This window comes from Haliotis rufescens, unplaced genomic scaffold, assembly GCF_023055435.1.
Source record: "Haliotis rufescens isolate VD_foot unplaced genomic scaffold, xgHalRufe1.0.p SCAF_10, whole genome shotgun sequence".
NCBI lineage: Eukaryota > Metazoa > Mollusca > Gastropoda > Lepetellida > Haliotidae > Haliotis > Haliotis rufescens.
Genome location: NW_025963780.1, coordinates 13,700,939 through 13,721,410, shown reverse-complemented (window position 1 = coordinate 13,721,410; position 20,472 = coordinate 13,700,939). Strand labels below are relative to the sequence as shown.

General features: G+C 37.1%; 1 protein-coding gene across 3 annotated transcripts in view; it reads right to left on the bottom strand.

Annotated features, from left to right (window-relative positions):
• The window catches only part of LOC124112116 (leucine-rich repeats and immunoglobulin-like domains protein 1), a 148,373-nt gene extending 128,319 nt beyond the window's left edge, over positions 1–20,054 (bottom strand). For 2 of the 3 annotated variants that reach the window (XM_048386939.1, XM_048386955.1), the window contains exon 1: positions 19,686–20,054. The gene's annotated coding sequence lies outside the window, so the exon portion shown is untranslated. The remainder of the gene's footprint in view (positions 1–19,685) is intronic. The other variant, XM_048386934.1, reaches the window with a different exon arrangement.
• Positions 20,055–20,472: the final 418 nt, after the last annotated feature.

The window sequence follows — 20,472 nt, the reverse complement described above, 5'->3', positions numbered from 1 at the left end:
ATGGGATGCTGGAGCTAAGAAGGAGATGACAATAGATCCTGGAGATGGGAAGGGGATGACAATGGGATGCTGGAGCTAAGCAGGAGATGACAATGGGATGCTTGAGCTGAGGAGATGACAATGGGATGCTGGAGCTAAGAAGGAGATGACAATAGATCCTGGAGATGGGAAGGGGATGACGGTGGGATGCTAGAGTTTAGAAGGGGATGACAATAGTATGCTAGAGTTGAGAAGGGGGTGACAATGGGATGCTGGAGCTAAGAAGGAGATGACAATAGATCCTGGAGATGGGAAGGGGATGACGGTGGGATGCTAGAGTTTAGAAAGGGGTGACAATGGGAGGCTGGAGCTAAGAAGGAGATGACAATAGATCCTGGAGATGGGAAGGGGATGACAGTGGGATGCAAGAGTTTAGAAGGGGATGACAATAGTATGCTAGAGTTGAGAAGGGGGTGACAATGGGATGCTGGAGCTAAGAAGGAGATGACAATAGATCCTGGAGATGGGAAGGGGATGACGGTGGGATGCTAGAGTTTAGAAGGGGGTGACAATGGGAGGCTGGAGCTAAGAAGGAGATGACAATAGATCCTGGAGATGGGAAGGGGATGACGGTGGGATGCTAGAGTTTAGAAGGGGATGAAGAAAGTATGCTAGAGTTGAGAAGGGGATGACAGTGGGATGCTGGAGCTAAGAAGGGGATGACGAAAGTATGCTAGAGTTGAGAAAGGGATGACAATGGGAGGCTGGAGCTAAGCAGGAGATGACAATGGGATGCTGGAGCTAAGCAGGAGATGACAATGGGATGCTGGAGCTAAGCAGGAGATGACAATGGGATGCTGGAGCTGAGGAGATGACGTTGGGATGCTGGAGCTAAGAAGGAGATGACAATAGATCCTGGAGATGGGAAGGGGATGACAATGGGATGCTGGAGCTAAGCAGGAGATGACAATGGGATGCTTGAGCTGAGGAGATGACAGTGGGATGCTGGAGCTAAGAAGGGGATGACAATAGATCCTGGAGATGGGAAGGGGATGACAATGGGATGCTGGAGCTAAGCAGGAGATGACAGTGGGATGCTGGAGCTAAGAAGGAGATGACAATAGTATGCTAGAGTTGAGAAGGGTATGACAGTGGGATGCTGGAGCTAAGAAGGGGATCACAAAAGTATGCTAGAGTTGAGAAAGGGATGACAATGGGATGCTGGAGCTAAGCAGGAGATGACAATGGGATGCTTGAGCTGAGGAGATGACAATGGGATGCTGGAGCTAAGAAGGAGATGACAATAGATCCTGGAGATGGGAAGGGGATGACAATGGGATGCTGGAGCTAAGAAGGAGATGACAATAGATCCTGGAGATGAGAAGGGGATGACGGTGGGATGCTAGAGTTTCGAAGGGGATGACAATAGTATGCTAGAGTTGAGAAGGGGGTGACAATGGGATGCTGGAGCTAAGAAGGAGATGACAATAGATCCTGGAGATGAGAAGGGGATGACGGTGGGATGCTAGAGTTTAGAAGGGGATGACAATAGTATGCTAGAGTTGAGAAGGGGGTGACAATGGGAGGCTGGAGCTAAGAAGGGGATGACAATACATCCTGGAGCTGAGAAAGGGAGAGTGTTCCCTCACTGTTGCGCACTGTTGTTTTTAAAAAGGGACAGACGGACAGACAGAATAACAATTGTTTTCCTAATTTGCCTAGTTTGGAACTAAAGGTAAATCCCTGTATGCTCAAGCGGATCGCCACCATTAAACCATATTGTGCTGGTTGGTAATGGTTTGTTTGTTATATAATGCTGCACTCAGAAATGCTGCAGCTGTATGCCGCATGTAAATAAATATTAAATCTGGATCATACAAACCAATATTATGAGCAATGTCCAACAACTTCATGGTACAATGGCGCACAGTCAGTCAAGTCCACCCTACACACTAGCACAGGTTGTTGTAGACCTATTTTAACCCAGTCTCTCATTTGAAGTATATGAAAGTTCATTGTATTTGGTTATATTTTGAACATGTTTAATATGTACTATTTGTCAAAATAAACACACGTCTGTGAATGTGTAAATGTTACCTGTTGGATCAGCCAGTGTAAGAATTGTTCAATACAATGACCCTACATGCTCTAATAGTCTAAGTAACACCTCGCTCTGAAATACAGACTTCATCAAAACAATAGATATATTACATTAGATGTCACTAATGTTGAAAAGTTCATATTGCCTGAAGAGGCATAACTGCCAAAGATAGGAGTCCACAGCTGACATTTTCTAATGGCAAAGTCCATAAGGTGAGATTCCTAATTTAACACTGCAAATGTCAATTAAACAGAATAGACGCCAAACTTCTATAGCTTATGGTTGTGGAAATGAAACATGCCAGGATAATTCTTCATAATCATGTTATATAATAAACACACTGAAATCCAGTTTCATAATGTGATAAGCTCAGTTAGCTCACACATGAAAAGTCATGCTGGCACCTTTTTTTTATTCATGGAAGTTCTCATCTTCCCAAGGGAAGGACATCAGCTGATTGTAAAAGTCCAGTTTATACCCTTGCCAAACTATGCTGGAATTTTGTGGCTTGATCGTAGCGCCACCAGTGGCTATCATGAGTTATGTCCCTTCTATGTCCCTCCTATTGACCATTCTGATTCCACCTCTCACATCACTTGCATTTGCTTCAAACAACGTAGTGGGGCCCAGTCAAGACAATCTGATTGATAATGAAGATCTATATTGTAATCAAAGCGGGCCTTCCCAAGCAAAGTGCAGCAAATAATTTTAACACCATCATAAAAAACATTTAAAGATTTGGGAAATATTTGTAAATGATTTGTAAATGCCAGTTGACGTGCAAATCCAGCAGTCAATCGAAACCTGCACATTGAGATCCATGTTGTTTACGAACTAGATGTCAAGTTCAATTTTAAGTGGACTGCGCACACACTCGTTAGTCCAGCAAGAATATAACGCCAGAATTCGAGCCTAGTATGGCAAGAGTTAGACTAACATCTAGTCTCTGAAATGAACATATCTTACAGAAAAACAGTTGTTCAATTATCTTAATAAAAATAATATAAAAGGGAGCCCAGTGACTCTCTTAATTTTCAGATTTTCTGATAGTGCAGTAATCTAGACTTGCCAAACATTATAGAGTTGCATGGGCTGTATTTGATATATATTTGTATCAGGGTCTGTAAGACAGACCAGGCAAGAGTAGAAACTGGACTTTTACAGTCAGTTAACTCCCTTGCCTAGGGAAGCCATAGGAAGATGGGAAGTTCTTCGAAATTAACACTTAAACTAAACCAGCATTTACACGATTTAAATTTGCTTTGCATTCGATATTTAGTTGTACATAGATCTACTACAGGCATATTAGTTTTATTCCATGATGTACACACTGACTATATGTAGACTGTGCCTCTGGTCTATGCCTATGACCATTATGCACCCGACCACTTTCCTCTTTAACTTGATTTAAATTAATGCAAAGAGTTCAGAGTAGAGAAATGAAGTCGGTTCAACATTTTTAGACTGGTGTCTAGACTTACGCTCCATGCTTTGGCTCTGGCATCTGTGCCTTAAGATTGGTTGACAACTTTTATTGTCCCCTGCCTCGTTACAGCTCTGACCAAGTGAAAATGGATTAACAATGCTACACTAGAGACAAGAGTGCTCTGAGAGCACAACATCCCCCGCATGAATTTTTTTAACGAGTCAAATGAAGCTCAGTAAAACAGGGGCAGTAACTCTGTCAAAATTACTCGAAATGAAACGGGACTGCGATAAGCGTATCATCATGTCAACATCTTGTGTGTAGTGTGTCAGGGATATTCTTTGGAAACTGTAGGAGAAGTTGATTTCACAAGCTTAGTACCCTCTCTCACAATTGGGCAAATGAAGCTCAGTAAAACAGGGGCAGTAACTCTGTCAAAATTAGTCGAAATGAAACGGGACTGCGATATGCATATCATCAACATGTCGATATCTTGTGTGTAGAGTGTCAGGGATATTCTCTGGAAACTGTAGGAGGAGTTGATTTCACAAGCTTAGTACCCTCTCTCATAATAAGGCAAATAAAGCTGCGTAAAACAGGGGCAGTAACTCTTGTCAAAATTAGTTGAAATGAAACGGGACTGCGATATGCGTATCATCAACATGTCGACATGTTGTGTGTAGAGTTTCAGGGATATTCTCTGGAAACTGTAGGAGGAGTTGATTTCACAAGCTTAGTACCCTCTCTCACAATAAGGCAAATGAAGCTCCGTAAAACAGGGGCAGTAACTCTGTCAAAATTAGTCGAAACGTAACGGGACTGCGATATGCGTATCATCAACATGTTGACATCTTGTGTGTAGAGTTTCAGGGATATGCTCTGGAAACTGTAGGAGAAGTTGATTTCACAAGCTTAGTACCCTCTGTGGGACAGACAGACGGACGGACGGACTGTGCCACGACATAATCCCCCTTCGGCCATTCTGGCCAGGGGGGGATAAAAGTGGATAGCTGTGGGTAACTTAAGCTACTGTTTTGTATGAGTGAGTGAAAGCGGGGTCAGATACCATAGAAAGTTCATGAGTTTTGTAAAAATGGTCCCTAACGAGAATGAGTGTGGTATTTTATTCAATACCCATCTTAAATATGTACTAAAGTGTAAATAAATAACAATTTTCGTTCGTTAAACAGACCAAACCCAAACTGGCTGCTCATGAACATTGACATTTCTAGTACATAGTTGTTTGTAAAAAAGATCCACCCCTGAATTGATCGGTCGCTGTATTAAAACAGGGGTAACTGCTGAATTTATCAGCTGTCCGTAGTAAACCACCCAATCAAACCTGCTTCACTATTACAATAGCACAGTCACCCTTGCTCTTGCCTTCTCTATTGTTTCTCTGGTCTCTATTGTCTAGCCCCAGACCCTTACTTTCAGTGACAGGGTGCATTATGGGACTGGTCAGTTTAAATTTACACTTGTATTTGACTCTGCATGGAAGCAAGTTCAGTTCATCGCTGAAACAACTTAGTCAACTATCACAGGTTAGTTTATATTTGAATTGTATATTCATGTGTTCTTATTTAGTGCTTTGATATAATAATGGTTTTCTAAGGTGCATATGTATGGTTTCTTAACTTCTTTTACTTATATTGTGAGGTGTGGTAAATATGTATATCATTTCAGTCATCGTAGTCAGGTAATTGTAGTTAGGCTTAATTTGTTTAAATACTTTAAGTATGTAAGTATGTTTATTATAGCTAATCTAAAATAGTATTTTCATATTGATATTACTGAACTTATTGCATAACTACGTATAATGAGTACCTGTATTGGTAGACCGGAGCTGTTTACCTTTAAATTAAAGTTCTGCACCTAACTTGACAGGTATGAATGTATGTCTGTATGATGAGGTGAGTGATTAGAATACATATGTTAGAGTTATTGTATATACCTAAGAATGTACACATATTGATGTAATATGTTAAAGTTGTAATTATGTTATATATATATATATATATATATATATATATATATATATATATATATATATATATATATATATATATATTTATGTTCAGGTGTATCCCGGCAAATCAAATGATGCATATGATGTTGTGACGTCATAGGGCTCAGTGCCATGCACTTGGTGAGGATAATTATCTTTTATATGTATTCATGTTGGTATGTACAGGGATGGTGTTATGTATTCATTTTGGTATGTACAGAGATGGTGTTATGTATTCATGTTGGTATGTACAGAGATGGTGTTATGTATTCATGTTGGTATGTACAGAGATGGTGTTATGTATTCATGTTGGTATGTACAGAGATGGTGTTATGTATTCATTTTGGTATGTACAGAGATGGTGTTATGTATTCATGTTGGTATGTACAGAGATGGTGTTATGTATTCATGTTGGTATGTACAGAGATGGTGTTATGTATTCATTTTGGTATGTACAGAGATGGTGTTATGTATTCATGTTGGTATGTACAGAGATGGTGTTATGTATTCATGTTGGTATGTACAGAGATGGTGTTATGTATTCATGTTGGTATGTACAGAGATGGTGTTATGTATACATGTTGGTATGTACAGAAATAGTGTTATGTATTCATGTTGGTGTGTACAGAAATAGTGTGTTATGTATTCATGTTGGTATGTACAGAGATGGTGTTATGTATTCATGTTGGTATGTACAGAGATGGTGTTATGTATTCATGTTGGTATGTACAGAGATGGTGATATGTATTCATGTTGGTATGTACAGAGATGGTGTTATGTATACATGTTGGTATGTACAGAAATAGTGTTATGTATTCATGTTGGTGTGTACAGAAATAGTGTGTTATGTATTCATGTTGGTATGTACTGAAATAGTGTTATGTATTCATGTTGGTATGTACAGAAATAGTGTTATGTATTCATGTTGGTATGTACTGAAATAGTGTTATATATTCATGTTGGTATGTACAGAAATAGTGTGTTATGTATTCATGTTGGTATGTACAGAAATAGTGTTATGTATTCATGTTGGTATGTACAGAAATAGTGTTATGTATTCATGTTGGTATGTACAGAAATAGTGTGTTATGTATTCATGTTGGTATGTACAGAGATGGTGTTATGTATTCATGTTGGTATGTACAGAGATGGTGTTATGTATTCATGTTGGTATGTACAGAAATAGTGTGTTATGTATTCATGTTGGTATGTACAGAAATAGTGTTATGTATTCATGTTGGTATGTACAGAAATAGTGTTATGTATTCATGTTGGTTTGTACAGAAATAGTGTGTTATGTATTCATGTTGGTATGTACTGAAATAGTGTGTTATGTATTCATGTTGGTATATACTGAAATAGTGTTATGTATTCATGTTGGTATGTACAGAAATAGTGTGTTATGTATTCATGTTGGTATGTACAGAAATAGTGTGTTATGTATTCATGTTGGTATGTACAGAAATAGTGTGTTATGTATTCATGTTGGTATGTACAGAAATAGTGTGTTATGTATTCATGTTGGTATGTACAGAAATAGTGTTATGTATTCATGTTGGTATGTACAGAAATAGTGTGTTATTTATTCATGTTGGTATGTACAGAAATAGTGTGTTATGTATTTATGTTGGTATGTACAGAAATAGTGTTATGTATTCATGTTGATATGTACAGAAATAGTGTTATGTATTCATGTTGGTATGTACTGAAATAGTGTGTTATGTATTCATGTTGGTATGTACTGAAATAGTGTGTTATGTATTCATGTTGATATGTACAGAAATGGTGTTATGTATTCATGTTAATATGTACTGAAATAGTGTTATGTATTCATGTTAATATGTACTGAAATAGTGTGTTATGTATTCATGTTGATATATACTGAAATAGTGTGTTATGTATTCATGTTGATATGTACTGAAAAAGTGTTATGTATTCATGTTGATATGTACTGAAATAGTGTGTTATGCAGTGTTGGCTGAAGAGCGCGTTTTTGCGTCTTGGACGCACAAAAATAAGTTTGAACACACCCGCGTAACATGTGTGGGTCTCGTGGACGCAGTGACTGGGGCTATATTAATTTCATATCGAATTGACACTGTTATCGTAAATCAAAGACGTACGTCTTTGCGTCAAGGTATTTGTTGCCAAACAAGACAGCGAAGCATGTTGATTAACACTTCCGTTTGCTAAACCAAACCAGTTTCATTATTCTCTCCCTTTTTATGACAAATACCCAAACCGGTTTCTTGACCTATATCTATTGTCGGTTTTGCATGTATTAATTTTGGGTATGGTCCGTAACTTTGCTTCAGCCAATCAGGTGCCACATATTAAGCAAGTCGGATATAGTCGTAATTAATTTAGCTTGCTGATTGGTCGAAAATATCCTGACCTTGTGTCAAACTAAAAATAGCCAGGACATCAAGGGTATGCTTCAGAACGTGGTAACAGTGACCCGCGAAATAGAGCGACCGTGTAGGATGATACGCTATGTTATCGCGGTAGTTAATTTATAATGGATCGTAGTGGGACACGCTTACAAACTTATTAAATATGTGATTCACAAAATGTTTGTTGTTCATTGGATTGATTGATGCTGATTTTCTTTACCGAGTTCGGTAAACAAAGTACCTGTCATTGGTGAATCTTACTGCAGTAAGTAAGGCTGTGTGGATTATATGGTATATCACTTCCTGTTTTGAATTTTGCATACGACCGAGGTTTGGTCAAGGGACTTCGTTTGAACAAATGGGTTCTTTTTCTAATCAATTTTGAATGGAGGAAGGGGTAATTCCACTTCAAAAACATCCCAGGAACTGTCATAAAAAAAGTTAACGTGACATACCGCAACGAGTCCTGTATTCGATCATGCGATAAAATATATCGTGCTAAGATTTGCATAAGTAAACAGTCGACAGGTTTTGTGGATTACGAGATTCATCAATACCGTGATACTGTATATGATAAAGAATGAATGCGAACTCTTGAATGTACAATGATGTAAGCATTGTTTTTATTTAGCGGACTCTGAATATTTAGTTATTCTACAACAGACTTATCAAGCTGATAATAATTCAATCTCTTGTGAGTTATATTAAGAATTGCAAAACACATTTTGCCAGGACCGTTATTGGTGTAACTGACATGTTTAAACATTTATAGCACCTGAAACATGTTGACTAGATTTATCAAGGAAATGCTGGATCCTGAACATACTCTTACTAAAAAAACGTTCGATATGCCAATTATATTTTATGACTCATTGATCATTGTCACAGTTACAACATGAACTCAATACTCAGTACAGTAGCATCAGAACAGCCAGCCATTGAACTTAACTGAATCCATAACTTCAAATCAATGGTAGATCTCGGTAAAAACATTCACAAATGTCTGTCACAATGACCCCCATACCAATGGCTGACCCGTGTACTGCCTTTTCATATACGAAGTTAGATATTAACATGGATAATTTTGTGTTATAATATTCATTATTATCAAATGTCCCTTTTAAAAAATTGTTTGTCCCTTAATGTAAACCTCTTGGTTATAAGAGCAGGATGTGCCCTGATGTGAACCTTTCTCTCACTTTGCCTGTTTGTTGATATTTTGCAGTTGCGAAAAGATTTCTTATTTTTCACAACCACTGTGTTCTGTTGTTAATGTTATGTTATAATGCTATAAATTGGACCCCTCAATTTTTGTTTGGGACCCCTAATTTTATGATGAAGGGGTCCAAGTGACCCCAAGATAATTTAAGCCAGAGCAGACACTGGTTATGTATTCATGTTGGTATGTACTGAAATAGTGTGTTATGTATTCATGTTGGTATGTACAGAAATAGTGTGTTATGTATTCATGTTGGTATGTACTGAAATAGTGTGTTATGTATTCATGTTGGTATGTACTGAAATAGTGTGTTATGTATTCATGTTGATATGTACAGAAATAGTGTGTTATGTATTCATGTTGATATGTACAGAAATGGTGTTATGTATTCATGTTGATATGTACAGAAATGGTGTTATGTATTCATGTTGATATGTACAGAAATAGTGTGTTATGTATTCATGTTGATATGTACAGAAATGGTGTTATGCATTCATGTTGATATGTACAGAAATAGTGTGTTATGTATTCATGTTGGTATGTACAGAAATGGTGTTATGTATTCATGTTGATATGTACAGAAATGGTGTTATGTATTCATGTTGATATGTACAGAAATGGTGTTATGTATTCATGTTGATATGTACAGGGATGGTGTTATGTATTCATGTTGATATGTACAGAAATGGTGTTATGTATTCATGTTGGTATGTACAGAAATGGTGTTATGTATTCATGTTGATATGTACAGAAATGGTGTTATGTATTCATGTTGATATGTACTGAAATAGTGTGTTATGTATTCATGTTGATATGTACAGAAATGGTGTTATGTATTCATGTTGATATGTACTGAAATAGTGTGTTATGTATTCATGTTGGTATGTACAGAAATGGTGTTATGTATTCATGTTGATATGTACAGAAATGGTGTTATGTATTCATGTTGATATGTACTGAAATAGTGTGTTATGTATTCATGTTGATATGTACAGAAATGGTGTTATGTATTCATGTTGATATGTACTGAAATAGTGTGTTATGTATTCATGTTGGTATGTACTGAAATAGTGTGTTATGTATTCATGTTGGTATGTACTGAAATAGTGTGTTATGTATTCATGTTGATATGTACTGAAATAGTGTGTTATGTATTCATGTTGGTATGTACTGAAATAGTGTGTTATGTATTCATGTTGGTATGTACTGAAATAGTGTGTTATGTATTCATGTTGGTATGTACAGAAATAGTGTGTTATGTATTCATGTTGGTATGTACTGAAATAGTGTGTTATGTATTCATGTTGGTATGTACTGAAATAGTGTGTTATGTATTCATGTTGGTATGTACTGAAATAGTGTGTTATGTATTCATGTTGGTATGTACTGAAATAGTGTGTTATGTATTCATGTTGGTATGTACTGAAATAGTGTGTTATGTATTCATGTTGGTATGTACTGAAATAGTGTGTTATGTATTCATGTTGGTATGTACTGAAATAGTGTGTTATGTATTCATGTTGGTATGTACTGAAATAGTGTGTTATGTATTCATGTTGGTATGTACTGAAATAGTGTGTTATGTATTCATGTTGGTATGTACTGAAATAGTGTGTTATGTATTCATGTTGGTATGTACTGAAATAGTGTGTTATGTATTCATGTTGATATGTACTGAAATAGTGTGTTATGTATTCATGTTGGTATGTACTGAAATAGTGTGTTATGTATTCATGTTGGTATGTACAGAAATAGTCTTACATCAAGAGTCGATTCAAGGCAGGCATCTATTTTTTTAATTACAGTAAACACTTTTAATTTCCATGAAAATGGGACGTGTAATTGAAATAAAATGAATGTGGTTCGCATTTTGTATGATGAAGGCTTTCGTTTCCATATCACTTTATTGAATACCTAAAGGAATATCTATGTTAAGAGATAAACAATCTTGACCTGGCGTATATTCAAGACAGAAGTTCATTCATTTCACGATTCTGTCAGACCCGGCATGTATTCCTGGCAGGTGTTGTTGTTTGTCACTGTTCTGACACCATAAATGTAACACAACCCCAATAACTTAAAACTTGTATTCATTGAGAAAGTCGACAGGCAATAGTGGGTGTTAACTGTGTCACCGTTTCTTCAGTGTCAATAAGCAACATCTTCTCACAAAACACCATAGTCCCTTGTTTTTAAGTTCACTTTCAGCACAGCGACACTATTTGGGCCAACTTGTCTCCAATAGTTCTAAAGTTGATTTTCTCTGACAGTCCTAGCACAAAAACTATAGTCGTTATTCTCTTTTAATTTCTTTCAGAGAGGCCGACAATTATTTTCTACACAACGATAATGCTGTCTGGTCTCGTTTGTGAATAAGTTGTGCCGCTCACTTCATGGAATATTTTCCTAAAGATCCATTTGGTTGATGCTCATTTACAGTGCTTTATGGTAGGAAATGTCTAAAATAATAGCAATATCTAATGTTTGTCTATTGTTTCTATACAAATCTACAATTACCTGTTTCTTAGCTCGGCTCAATTCTGGGGATTTGCGAGCCATGACATCGTATGACAGATTACCCGAAGTCAACAAAGCAGACGACAATCACTAAGGGTCACATGACAAGCATGTGATCGAGATTCCACTTATATCAAATTCAACAGCGGGGAAGACCATAATTAAACACGTGCCAGTATGGTAATGTGTATTATACGAAGATCCGCTGCCAATACTTACGTCCACTGACATGTAGGTTAATTATGGATCTTAATAATGTTAATTGCACCTGTTAGGTATCAAGTTTACATAACTCAACTACTCAAAAAAGAAACATTTAAACAAACATTTCTAATATTGGACATGTATTTATTCTTTATGTGGTTATTTCCCTTCATCTTGTCTCAGCAATGAATATCTCCTTTAGTATGGAATTATCAAGATAATCATTTAAGGTTGTGGCATGTTTGTTATTATGTTTTTACAATTCTTACAGAATAAATATAAAATGTAAAAATAGATATCCCATTATCACTATCTTAAGAATTGTGAAACAACAATTGATTATGTAGTGGTACATGAGTAGCACACAGGTCAGAAATCCAGTAAGTTAAGCAATGTTGGTTGCGTAGAATCCTTGGATGGATGGATGAACGTATTCATCAGCTTGGCTCCTGAGAGTTTCTCGGACTTCGTTCCTGCCTCACACTGTACATGTGATGATTCCTTGTGCATGTGACTTCGTTGGAAGTACAGCCTAAGAAATTGGCACAGTCCTGTCATCCTTGCCAAACTGCCAAATAGTTGAGGTATCATAAGCACATATAAATATTTGCCATTTCACCTCACAGGCAGCTATGATTGTATATTCCCCAGGGGGCTGGGAGAATGAAATATCGACTAAAACGGTCGCCAATGCGAACTAAATTTCAATTTGTCTACTGACTAAAATTCAGAGGTCGCCAAATGACTACCTTGAAAAATATCTTGTGGCGGCTAAATACTATTGCTTCACATACGTAGACACGAACATAAATAATTTGATTAACATTTGTGGCACCATTTTCTTGTTCGCCAGTGTTTTCACGGTCGCAATGGAACGCATATACCGTACTCATTGTCTGTTTCATTAACATCCCCATAGCTCAATGCAGCATTACGAGGGATTCGGTTACGTAAACTCTTTCAACACCGTCGGCCAGTATACTGGCAAAGAAGCCTCAAGTCCCCAGACACCGTAGGGCGGTACACCGGCCAAGAAGCCTCAAGTCTGGTAGACCGGCCAAGCCGTAGTCACGTCAAAATAATCTATAATTTTATTAACCTCCCTGTCATATCATATATTCTTTTATTAAATTTATCACATTTCACAATGTCTGAAATATGTATTCCATTTCAATTTATATTTTTTTATCGATAGATTCACTACTTCCCACAATTTTATTGAAAATAAAATTCTTGGACACACACTTAGACAACAAGTCCACATCGAACATTGTCAAAGAGCAAATAAAGACGTTTCAAGCAAATCTTTAAATATATTATACAAAGTGATTAATACAATGAACAAAAATATTTCTAAAAGTTGTCAAACTAACATCTAAGTTATTATTTCCATCTTTTCGTGCGATCGCGTGTAATGTAAGTCAAATGACATCTCGGCTTTTGTTGCCTCACTCGGACACGATGTTTATGCCAAACTATATGCATGAAAAATCTTTGTCACAGCTAGCATGATACATCCATGAAGTTTCATATTTTTAATATAGATCCTGATTTCCTGCTTAAAAACCTTAGGAATAACAAGATTTAACAAAAACCTTTCATCAAAATCTGAAATTCATCACACACGAGGACAGTATCATAGCTGTAATTTGATTGGCTGCCTTTGGTCACATGCTCAAATTTGACCAATCACGAAGCTTGTAGCAGATTTCATCAAGAAAGCGTCATTAGAAACCAATTTTTATCCAATAAAATTCCATGTTAGTTTGTACATGTTGTAACAGATCTATATGAAAAGACTTCAGGTGATGTTACGACCGTGTAGATAAAAAAAACAAGCTTTCTAGCGGTGTATCATATGACAGTCTTCGACAAACATATTATTCATACGAAGTTTCGAAAACGGAGGTATTTCTTCACGTTACTGAGCGCCTTTTGTAGGAAATAAATTATTTGATTGTTGCTAATAATAAGAAAAGAGTGAACCTGGAACAATATTCATTGCTAAACACACATTGTCGAAGACCTATAGAAATCTGTTAATGACAGATTGTTGTCTGCATGCCAACGAAAAGAACAGCAGATCGTGGAAAACATGCTAATAATAACTGTACTTGTGAATAATTACTCCTAAAGTCGACAATGAACAGAAATACATAATTATAATGTAATTAATATTTTATTTTAGTTGACAATGCTCATTAGATAAGCAAGGATATACCTATGTCATCTAGAAAAATAAATTGCATCATTCAAGTCACAAATAACAAAAATCAAGTACACTAACATACAGCCAACTGCTATGACTTGTACATATTATAATAGTTATTTCATAAAAGATAATTTCAAATGTTTTTGGCTACCTAAAATGTTGGCTTGTCTTGCTGATTTTACCACTGGCTACCTGGAAAAATTACTGGTAGCCATATGGCTACTAGTTAAAAAATTAAACTTTGAGGCCTGCGAGTACACACTGATAGGGCTTGGATAAGTCCATACTTACAACCAGGGGTCCTGACCCTGTATTACCAGGCCCTACCCAGGTACCCACTGTAGGTCTCAGGAGTTAGGTATAAAATATTACAGGGGGAATTGTTGTACTAGAGCCCAGGTAAAATCTGTTTAAGATACACATGTTAAATGATCTGATCATGAATATACTAAAGTTAACTGAAGCTTTATCTTTGCTCAAATGCTTAAAGGTTGGAAGGAATGTGTCCATAGTCAGAATGAAATGTAAACATTAGTGGTTTGTAGTATAACCAATACAGAACAGTGGGTACCCAGGTCCTACGTATCCAGGACCCACCAGTCAAAGCCCTACACACTGCACCACTAACAGGGGTGCTTGGAGTTATACGCTTTACAAGTATTGTTTCATCATGTCGTACAGAATAATGAGTGGAATTGCAAGTTTCTTAATAGATGGCCATGTATAACAATAATTAATAATGGATAGAATATACTATAAGCTGCAAGAATATTGGAAAGGTAACGGTGCAATAAACAAAACTAGCTGAAGCAGCTGAGGTATCTAAACATGTTGCAAAGAAAGAAGCAGCATAGCAAATATACTTGCCGGCCTGGCGATATATGCCGAGGAAAAAGTTTGATAATTCCATAACTAATCAAGTTCATCAGGCTGACCTCTTGTTACTTCCACATAAGGAAAGACACAAAACATATAAATATGCTTTAACTGGAGTAGATGTAGCTAGTCAATACAAAGAGGCCAAACCATTAAACTCAAAAGATTCAACTGAAGCAGCTAATGCACTGGATCGCTTATATAACACTGACCCTTAAAATGGTCTAAGTTATTTTATGTAGATCCTGGACGCCAGTTTATGAGATCAGTAACTAAACTATTAATAAAACATGATGTTTACAATCAGGCATGGCGAAAAAGATCCAAGCTGTTGTTGAAAGGTTTAACCAAACATAATCAGAACGCTTGTTTGGGTATCCGTGAGTGAGTATGGTTTTATGCTGCTTTTAGCAATATTCCAGCAATATCACGGCAGGGGACACCAAAACTGGGCTTCACACATTGTACCCATGTCGGGAATTGAACCTGAGTCTTCGGCGTGATGAGCAAACGTTTTAACCACTCGGCTGACCTGTTTGGGTATCAATATGCTCAGGAGAAGGTGATAAGTGATAAAAGATCAACTGAATGGGCGACGGGATTATTAGCTGTTGTATCAGCCATAAATAATGAAGTAACAAGATTGATTAGTAAGAAATCATCCAAAGCCATTAAAATGAAATGTGATTCTGAATCTTCAGTGCCACAGAGAGGAAAAGAACAAAAATCTGTTCATACTTCATATGCCTTTGTACAACATACTTCATAACACCTTTAGCTTTTCTATCTCATTGTTATCAGACTTCTTTCTAGAATACATTTGGTCTTAATACAACATCCTCGGCAATAAGAGTTCCATTTCAACCATCCTCCTTGAAGATTCCAAAGCTGTATTGGAGGGCCCATCTCTTAGATGGCTTAAAAAACAGGAACATCAACATTGCAGTATTTTTATACTTCACTTTTATGTTTCGCCGATGGATCTTGCAACAAAATTCCACAAATTATGTCATCGGGTATTGTGACGTTTTTGTAAACTTTGAGGTGCAAGGCCCGTTCCACAAGGCGATCGTATTATAGTGCAACAACAGTCGTTAGTCTTAGTGAAAGTATGTGAGTTGCGATAGTCTTAGCCCTACGATAATTTTGTGAATTCTAAAAGGTGGACTGTTTTATAGTATTAAATTCATATGTTTCAACTTTTGACGTGTTTGAAGTATTATTCTGTTAAACTCAATTGGACTATGCCGTGGATCGTGTAGGTGTCAGCCTATTCATACTCAACAGTATAATTCAAAAAACATTATAAATGGCAAGAAAGAAATAAAATACTAAACTTGCTCCCGTGTAAAACCAATTTTATTCACTCGTTTCGTAAAATTGGTATTACCGATTACACAAGAGCTCGTTTAGCATTCTATATATATCCTGCACTTGATTACATATCTGAATAGATGGATACTGTTGATGGATTTCGATTATGTTAAATAAGTGAAATAAAACATCAACTAGAGAAAAGGAGCGTGATTCTCCAATTGGATTATAGGAAAAGTATCGCAGAGCTGTGAATGATCTTGATGGAGTTGACACTGCACTTATAGCAACTAACATGGGGCTTGTTGCAGATGGTGTTGGCTTATTATCAACTATAACTGCTGCACCTATCACACTTGGCATGGAAGTAGCAGCGGGATTCTCTGGACTGGCAGGAATAGCTCTTATATTTATTTCTCGCCAGATGCGAAAGAAAGCATTAAAAATTATAGTATTCATGTGCTGGCTGAAGCGAAGTCAAATAGCATTGAGGATCATATCTCAGCAGCACTAGCTGATTGCAAGATATCTGAGGAAGAATATCCTTAAGTGTTGTCCGAACTCATCAAATACAACATAATGAAACAAGAGATGCGATCAAACTCTCAGAAGACGTGTGGCATTAGTGAAGATGAGAAAAAAGTTCCTGAACAGGGGAGACTACAAGCGCACCAAAACCAGAGAACTGGTAGGAGATTAAGAATAAATTCTTTCCTCGATATAGGGTGGCATCTTCATATATGGAGATCATTGGATAGTCATCACATAATTGGACCATGGTAAAACTTAAGACCTCCATGGAAGCATTTTCAGGAGCCAGGCCTGGTCCAGGTAGGTTGCCCCAGTACCTCCATCGTCTACACTACTACACTGCATTCAATAATAATAACTAAGCATTAAAATCCTCTTTCTCTGTTTGGGTCCTGTTATTTTATCAGTGAAATACAAGTCACCTCTACATAACTACAACAGCATGAATTATGGAATTATAACTTGCAATTTTGGAATTTTTATGGACATTTGCTGCAGACTTAGGGCTGAATATTCACCTCTGAGCAAGTCTAGATAAATTCCTACATAGTGTATTTCATTGCAGTAAAAATAAATCTGAAACATGCGTAAAATCTACATCATGATTGAAACCGTAAGCAGCAGGAGAAAATGATTGTGTATATTTTTATTCAACTGACCTTCACCTCAAAGAAAATACCAAATATGTTCATGGTTAACCAATGACATCAATACTCTCGACCACCTTGAACAAAGGATGGGTTCCCTGACCAGCAGGACACAGTATTTTCAGAGGACTCTCTTTGCTTCAGGAATCTATACATAAATGAGTCATGTAAGTAATCAGAAACAATTTGCATGAGAAATTCAGGGATGTATGGACTGTATCACAGCTGCGTGTGAAATAAATATGATGTAATAAGTGTCTCATAACTGGCATACGCTAAACGTGATTTTGTATTTAGAATTGACTTTCACTTGGTGTGAGTTCATTGGAATATGAACCTAAATAGAGTGAGGGCCAAATTGTATGAATTGATTGTAGCCCCTTTTTTATCTCGACACAAATTTATTTATCGACTATACTAGCGTGACTTCATGTTTCCACTGACAGCCATATAACAACCAGCTGTATCGTGGAATGAAGTAGTCCCTCAAAAGGAGCAGTGACATGAACGTATTCATGCTCACATTGTTCCACAGTGACATTTTTTAACTTTGTTTACAACAAATATATATTCAAATATTATCATCATTAGATGAGATATGTCAGTTTAGAACTACCCTAGTAAGTCAATCACAATGACAGCACCTCTTAACACATTTACATCAAGTACAGGATGTCAAAATGGCCAACATGATAAACGTGACGGGAAAGATTTCCGAAGTTGTTACTGAACCTGTGGTGATAACAAACATTTGTCATCATTGTTCAATTGGTCGATCATGGAAAGGTGACTGTAAAGATGTGTCAAATAGATACTAAGAGAAACATAGACTGGTGTAGACTGTCACTGTCACTCTAGACACAGATCCAGTCAATACTACGATGGATGTGCATTTCTTTGTTTTGTTTACTAGGAGGGGCTGAAGCCTGGACTATCTGAATTTTCTCAATGTATACTTAAATGCTTTGTTTATGATTAAAGGGCCTAAAGAGTAAAAAACAATGCTTCTGTATTTATTGCTGCTAAGGAATTCTCAGGGTTTTCCCCAGGAATGTGGAAGTAGGCCGTCAGTGTTTACGGCATTTCAAGAATAGACTCTCGTGAAAAACTCATGAATGTGAAAGTGTGTCGTTCATACACTTATGAACATCAGTTTCGCTGTCATGTCAACGATCTCTCATCCTGCGGAAAAGTTCTAGATCTATATCTTGCAAACTTCGCATTAAAAAATTATAACACTATAAAGTTCACTTCGGCTTTTGAGTTTGCTTAATTTAGAAAACAAAGCGATTCTCGATTTTTTCAAAATGATCATGAGCAATCACAGATATTTGTGATTTATCAAATCACCAAAGTGAATTTTCCGAGTTAATATCAAATATTTAGATCTAGATCTACACCAAATAACACTATAAATGGTAAATTAGTAAAATGAATTGAAAACAGTGAAGTGTATTTGTGTGCATGATATATGTTGAATTTTATAGAAGAGACACATATAGGCCTAGATCTATGTCACTGTGGTATTCAGGCATGATTATGATCCCAAATGTGCACAGAATGTTATTTATTGAATGAACATCTGCGAAAGGTGTGCAGTGTTGAAGGTGAATGACGAATTTGACAACTCTCTCAGTAGCCTAGGCCTAGTAAAACAACATGAGCAATGTTGTTGAAGCTCAAGTTCGCGGCATTTGATTTTGGAATCGTCAACTAGACCTAGCCTAAATATTAACTGCCAAACTCGCTCCAGAGCCTTTTAAACCTAAAGAACACTGGGTTCGTTTATAGTGTTTCTACATAAAGATGTTTAAAAACAATTATAAGCAAGTGAGACAGCAACCATTCAAAGACGTGATTAACCACGCCCAACCATCTTATCCAAAAACTGCTGCGATGGGAACAAAGCCTTGCAGTGATCGGTGTACCGACTGGCCAAGCCCCAAGACAATGCGATGTTACCAGTAAGATAATCCCGTTAAATTTTACTGAATAAATTCCCGACCCGACTACACACAAGAAATGTCGCCAAAGCGAGAACTGAACTATACAACTTTACGATTACAGTGCACAGCCGTGTATTTTTCCCGTCCAGATATTTGTAAAAACATCATCAAAACAATCTGGCACGTGACTCACTGCCAGTGCATGCACCGCTGCCCGTGCATAATGTGCACGCACAAAAGGGGGAATGCACGACGAGTGATATGGGAAATGTCCAAATAGAAATCGTAGGCAAAGCATGGAATTGTACCAACCTTCAACTTGTGCAACACACGCTCCAAAAGAAACCCTTGTAGATATCACCGTGAATAGGTCATGGCGCGAATTTCTCAGCCAAGAGTTTCGAATTACACAAGGTTGATGGAAAAACGAGAATCTCCCTGCGGAAAAAGAATTGATGTCCGACGAACACCTCCAACCAAGTTCAAAATAATAATTCCATATGAATGAAAGAAAACACACACTTTAGACCTTTTTCAACCAACATAAACTTGATTGACGATGAGGTTATTCCTGTACAAAATGAATGCTGTTCCAAAGCTGTTGTAGGCCTATATGGTGATAATTCGCTAGCTCTCGCAGGGCTCTCTGGACGTTGCCGCGTTGGAGGATATTGGTCGAAATCGCAGAGCAGAAAGCATTCCAAGACTGGCGTTCTCATTTAAAGGCAGTCACGTGACAATCAATCCCACCGAGGACTATCGTGACAATATTATTGCTTCAGCTAGTTGTGGATTTATTTAAACACGCCCCACAGTCATTTGAAGTCGTTCGATTCTGCTATGAATAACAGCAAATTGCTTTATTTTTGGCAGTAGGTAACTGTTTTATATATATTTATATAGAAAAAGCACAGTAAAGTTCTAACTCTAAGGCACAATATAGTAATAATTAATTAAGTGGAGTAAGATTGAACACAGTTTTAATTGGCCAGCGCTTTCAACTCGTACCACGTATGAGTCTCATCAGGCCATAGCTGAATAACGGATGACGATCAAAAGTCCAAAGATGAGCTGTATAATTTACTCAACCGGTGATTTT